This window comes from Peromyscus californicus, unplaced genomic scaffold (genome assembly GCF_007827085.1).
Source record: "Peromyscus californicus insignis strain IS unplaced genomic scaffold, ASM782708v3 Scaffold_15__1_contigs__length_86483966, whole genome shotgun sequence".
Taxonomy (NCBI): Eukaryota; Metazoa; Chordata; class Mammalia; order Rodentia; family Cricetidae; genus Peromyscus; species Peromyscus californicus.
In genome coordinates, this window is record NW_026294447.1 from 67,796,626 (window position 1) to 67,802,625 (window position 6,000).

At 38.7% G+C, this 6,000-nt stretch overlaps 1 protein-coding gene across 1 annotated transcript in view; it reads left to right on the forward strand.

Moving 5' to 3' along the window:
• Positions 1 to 5,638, forward strand: part of Macc1 (MET transcriptional regulator MACC1) — a 213,360-nt gene extending 207,722 nt beyond the window's left edge. Inside the window, exon 8 of the mRNA XM_052739208.1 lies at positions 1,140 to 5,638. The gene's annotated coding sequence lies outside the window, so the exon portion shown is untranslated. The remainder of the gene's footprint in view (positions 1 to 1,139) is intronic.
• The last annotated feature ends 362 nt before the right edge of the window (positions 5,639 to 6,000 follow it).

A 6,000-nucleotide genomic window follows, 5' to 3' on the forward strand; every position in this document is an offset into this window, starting at 1 on the left:
TGTGTGTGTGTGTGTGTGTGTGTGTGTGTGTGTGTGTGTGTGTGTATGAACATATCCCAGAGTGTATTACAAAGCTTGTGGAAGACAAGGCTAATGTGAGACCTTGAGTCAGTATAGCTATTAATGATTGGCAGAGTTGACAAAAATTGTCTCTGTCCAGCAGTCCCGTGGTTGCCAACATTTATGTGCTTGGACCTTCCTTTACTTATTGGATTTCTCTTAAGGGAGAGTGAATCTAATATAGGCACAAAGCTGCTTGAGATGTAAGATAATAATGAGGAAGATGATAATGAGCATGATTCCTGGCTTCAGTGCTATTAATGACAGGGATGGGCAATAAAACAATGACATCAATACTGTAAAATGGCATCTACAATGACATCTGCAGTGGAGAAACTGTGATGCTGGAACAGAGGCTGTCATATGAATGGAGAAGAGAGTAGATTGAAAAACAAATGATAAGCCAAGCATTGCACCTGATGTTGGCAGGGTAGGAGGATGGGAACTAGGAATCAGTGGATCCTTCAGACAGTGGATAGTTCCAGGTTGAAGGGGACAGAGGGACAGGGTGATGAGTAAAAGGGTAATGTAAGGAGGTAAAGGTGAAAGGACAGGAGTGAGGGTAGACGGGGAGGAGGCTACATTCAGGCCACTAAACCCTTTAGGACGTAAGAAGGAATGATGCATCTCAAGGGTAATTTGGAGAAACTGAATAAAGTTTTGTTTGTGGATTTCTGAATAAAACATGGTCCATTTGGCTAGAAACTAAAAGCACAATCATTTTAGAGCTTTTAATACTCCCACCCTATGGTATTTGATATGCTGGCAAAGGTAATTTGAACTAGTGTTTAGAACAATCTTAAAGGCTTTCATTATTTATTTGATGATAAGATAACAGTCTGTCCAAGGGCTTGCTTATAGATGCATATTCAAGGACAGAATTTTAGTTGAAAATAAATTCAAAGAGAGGAAAGAAAAAAAATCAGCCAATTTGTTAGCCTAGGGCACAATGACTTGAAGTAATGACTTTGCTTCCTTTAGAACACTGTTGTTATTTTATTAATGTGTCAGCAAACTTGAAAATTTTGCATCAAGGTAGTGAGGATTTAATTACTGTTTTGTTTTGTTTTTTTAAACAGGCAACAAAGACCAAGAAGACAGACAGCTTGTTAGCTGATCCATGTAGTAAGATTAAAAACAACAACAACATGCGTGACAGTTGTATAGCTTGGTCTTCTTGTGGGACTCCTGACCGTGGGAGCAGGGGCTGTTTCTGACTCTTTTGCTTAATACAAGGAGAGGTGCTTAGTCTCACTGCAACTTGATATGCCATGTTTTGTTGCTATCCACGGGAGGCCTGCCCCTTTCTAAATAGAAACAGAGGAGGAGCGGGTTGGTTGGGGCACAGAGGGTGTGTGTGTGTGGAGGGGGACTGGGAGGACAGAAAGGAGGGGGAACAGCAGTTGGGCTGTAAAATAAATAAATTAATAAATATTAAAAAGCAAAACAAAACACTTTAGGTTTGTACCTTATCATGCTTTGAGAATGTAATTGGGAATTTTAAGCAGTTTAGAAAATGAAAACCATCTTGGTAATTTAAGGATGGAACACTGATTTAAATATTAACATACACATAAAACTGGTGATCTCTTATATTCTTCCAAGGGCATTTTAAACTCATGTCCAATCTGTTCTTTTAAATTTGTTCCTATATATTTTTATAAATTGTTCCTACTTTTCTGCATTTTATAATATCCTTGCTGTGATGAATTTTCCTAATCAGAATAGATTAATTCAGTAATCACAAATTGCCTTTTCTACTTGGCAAAAAGTCAATGGAATTAATAAGGCTCTTACAGTCTCTCTTTGACATCACTAAAGTATCAAAAGCTATTAATCTAAAACTTCTCCAAGCATTGAAAAAATGGAAATAGATTAGATGGTCCTTTTGGTTCCTTAGGCTTTTCATTTAATGATGCACAAATCAGCATGGGATTCCAGTTCAGTCTGGAGTTCAGAATGTGACCATTGTTCTTTGTAGTTCCCGGATTCTTGACTTCTTTTTTCAAAGGGCTTCACATGAGTCCACCAGGGGATTCCTTCAACAATGTACCACTAACTGTTTATATCAATCACAGAAACAGCACATTTTTATGTCATGTAGCTAATACTGTGTAAATTGTGTACTTGTAGATAGCTAAGTATGTAGAATAATGAATCAATGGATGCCACTGAACAGAGAAAAGGTACTGATAGTAAACAGCTTTGAATGTATGTGACATGAGTTTCTGTGGTAGTTTGAATAACTATGGCCCCCACAGACTCATGTGTTTGAATGCTTGCCCCATAGGAAGTGGCACTATTAGGAGGTGTGGCCTTGTAGGAGTAGGTGTGGCCTTGTTATATAAAGTGTGTCACCATGGGGACAGGCTTTGAGGTCTTATATGCTCAAGCTAAGCCCAGTATGACATACAGTCTCCTTCTGCTACCTGCAGATCACAATTTAGAACTCTCAGCTCCTTTTCCACCACCATGTCTGCCTGCATGCTGCCGTGCTTCTTGCCATAATGATAATGGACTAAACCTCTGAAACCGTAAGCCAGCCCCAATTAAATATTTTCCTTTATAAGAGTTGCTGTAGTCATGGTGCCTCTTCACAGCAATAGAAACCTATTTAAGTTTCCAAACTTTAATTTTTAGACCATACTGTTGTACATAAAATATTTGGTGACTTTTTGATGCCTAAAGAATATTTGAGGGCATATAAGAGAATAGTAAAAATTTAAGTCAGTTTAGGTTTTTGAAATTAAAATAGATTTTCTACTGTTTATACAAACACAAAATAGCCTGTAACATTTACAGTCTCTGGGACCTCACTGGCCAACAATTCCACACCAAAAAGGTAATTCACTCCATGGACTAAGTTTTTTATTTGTGCATTGTCACCCTATTATGGGCAATTGCATTTTAACTCTGTGTGTGTGTGTGTGTGTGTGTGTGTGTGTGTGTGTGTATGCTTTAAGAAATTTCTACAGCAATAGGTTTACATCTGACTTTTTCAAAAGGTCTTTAATGTCAGTTTCCCTTCCTCATATTCCTTCTACTATTCTGTCCTCCAAACCCACAGCCCATTTAACTCTTATTTCATTATTCCCCTTAGACCATTATACCATTGTGTTCTGTCTCCTTTCACCCGAAAGACCCTCTTCTCACAGCCCCTATCATAGTTTTTATTTTATTGCTGTGTAAAGACACCATGGATAAGGCAGCTTATAAAATAAAACATTTAATGGGGGGCTTGTTATAATTTCAAGTGCTTAATCCATGGCCCGCATGGTGGGGAGCATGGTGGCAGACAGGCAGGCATGGTTCTAGAGAAAAAGTAGCTATGAACTTACATTCTGATCAACAGAAAAGAGGCATTTAGAGAGTGAGATATTTGGGCTCTTGAAACCCCAAAGCTCACCCTCCCAGTGATGCATCTCTTTCAACAAGCCATGCCCCCTAATATTTCCTAAGTAGTACACCAACTGGGAACCAAACATCCAAATGTATGAGCCTTTTCTTATTAGAACCATTACATTCTACACCCAGGCCCCCATAGACCTGTAGCCATATCATGATGCAAACTGCATGTAGTCTAACTTTAAAAGTCTCTGTTATCTTTCACAGTCTCAACACCATTTAAAAGTCCAAAATTTCTTCTGAGATTCAAGGCCATCTTATAATCACCTATAAAATCAAAATCAAATTACATATGTCCAACATACAATGACATAGAATATACATTATCATTCCAAAAGGAAAGAAAGGTGGCATTGTGAGGAAGTCTTGGACCAAAACTAGACTGAAAACCAGTAGGGCAAACTCCAAACCCTGCATTTTCATGTCTGATGATAATGGGCTTATTAGATGCCAGCTTTGCCAACAGCAGCACACTTCTTTCTCTCTTGGGTGGTTCAGCTTCCTGTATGCAACTCTCCTTGGCAGGTATCCCACAGCTCTGGCATCTCCAATCCCTTGGTGTCTCCAACTCAGTTCAGGCTTTACTTTCACAGCTTCACTCAATGGCTTTTCTGGGCCTCTATGAAGGGACTCCTCTGCCACACATCTGGTCTCAGCAGCTTTCCTTAATCCCGGAGGAAGATTCCACAGCACCTTTACACCTGTAATTTTCTTGATAAAGCCAGAGCTACTGGTTAAGGCTGCCAAATTATGCTGCCCCCTGGGATTGAAACCTGGCCCCCTCCATGACTCATATTTGCATGAACTTTGACTTATTCATAGTCTCCTTTGTTGAATAAGCTTTGCTTTTCACAGCTTGGAAGTTTAGCTGGGTAGGGTCTTGCCCTGAGGGTACCACTCCCTTTATTCCATCTAGCATCAGGGTTTTCTTTTAAACTTTTCTTCTACTTGAACACAGGACATGGCTCCAATTTACATTTACTGGTACTCTTTTTCTCCTCAAACTGTACATTTTGCATTTCTTTTAACCCTACTTGCTCTTTTTCATTGTAGATCTGTACAAAGTAATTTGCATAAAAGTAATTATATAAAAGTAATCACTAACAACTGCATGATGCATTCAATACTAGGTTACCTTGAAATTTTCTCTGCCAATGATACTAGTCTAAAAGTCTTCAATTTAGCCTCTGGCATATTTTTTTTTTTTTTTTTTGGACACGGGCAGAAAGCAGACACATTCTTTGCCAAAACATCACAAGACTGATCTCTAATATTTTTCTCCTTGAAAACCACTTGATCTGGGCCTCCATTAGTTACATTGCTCTCAGCACCACTGTCTCCATGTTCCTACTAGGATGGATTATTAAGCCTCACTTACGGCATCCAACCACTTTTCTAGTCAAAAGTCTTGAAGTGATATTTCTGCAAAAAACAGCATGGTTACAACATTACCCCAGTCCCTTATACCAATTTCTGTCTTAGTTACTGTTCTATTGTGAAGAGACACCATGACCAAGGCAACTTACTATAAATGAAAGCATTTAATTGGGGGGCTTGCTTAAAGTTTCAGAGTTAGTCCATGATTCTCATGGTGGGGAGTGTGAGGGCTAGCAGGCAGTCATGGCACTGAAGCAGTAGCTAGTTAAGAGCTCATATCCTAATCTACAGGAAGCAGGCACAGAGAGAGAGAGCGCAAGAATGGGCCTGTCTTAGGCTTTTGAAACCTCAAAGCCTGCATCCGCCAGTGACACACCTCCTCCAAGAAGGCTACACCTTCTAATCCTTCATGAACAGTTCCATCAAGTGGGACACAAGCATTCAAATATATGAGCTTATGAGAGCCATTTTCATCCAAATTACCACAGCTCCATACTAGTTTCCTGACCTCTATGGGTATTCCAAGTGAAACACACAAATCTGAAGATTCAAAGCTAACATCCTTAAATGAAAGAAAATATGACATTGATATTTCTGGATTTGTGCTACCTCACTCAGAATGATTGTTTACAGATCCATCCATATACCTGTAAATTTTTATTAACAGCTGAGCAATATTCCATTGTGTAAATTTACCACATTTCCATTATCTATTCATCAGTTGATGGACATCTATATTGTTTTCATTTCCTGGCTATTCTGTATAGAGCAGCAATGAATATGAATGAGTAGATATCTCTGTAGTATGAAACAGAGCCCTTTAAGTATATGTCCAGCTGCTGGTATATATATATATATATATATATATATATATATATATATATATATATATATATATAAAATCTTTATGAGGAGCCTCTACACTGATTTCCATAGTGGTCTGTACTAGTTTACACTCCTTCAAGCAAGGAATAAGTGTTCCCCTTTCCTCTACATACATGCATATATATGTATATATGAGAGAGAGAGAGAGAGAGAGAGAGAGAGAGAGAAAGAGAGTCTTTGTTGTTATGACTGGGGTAAGATGAGCTCTCAAACTAATTTTACTTGAACTTACTGGAAAGGGAAAGGACTTTCTGAACAGTATCCTGATAGTGC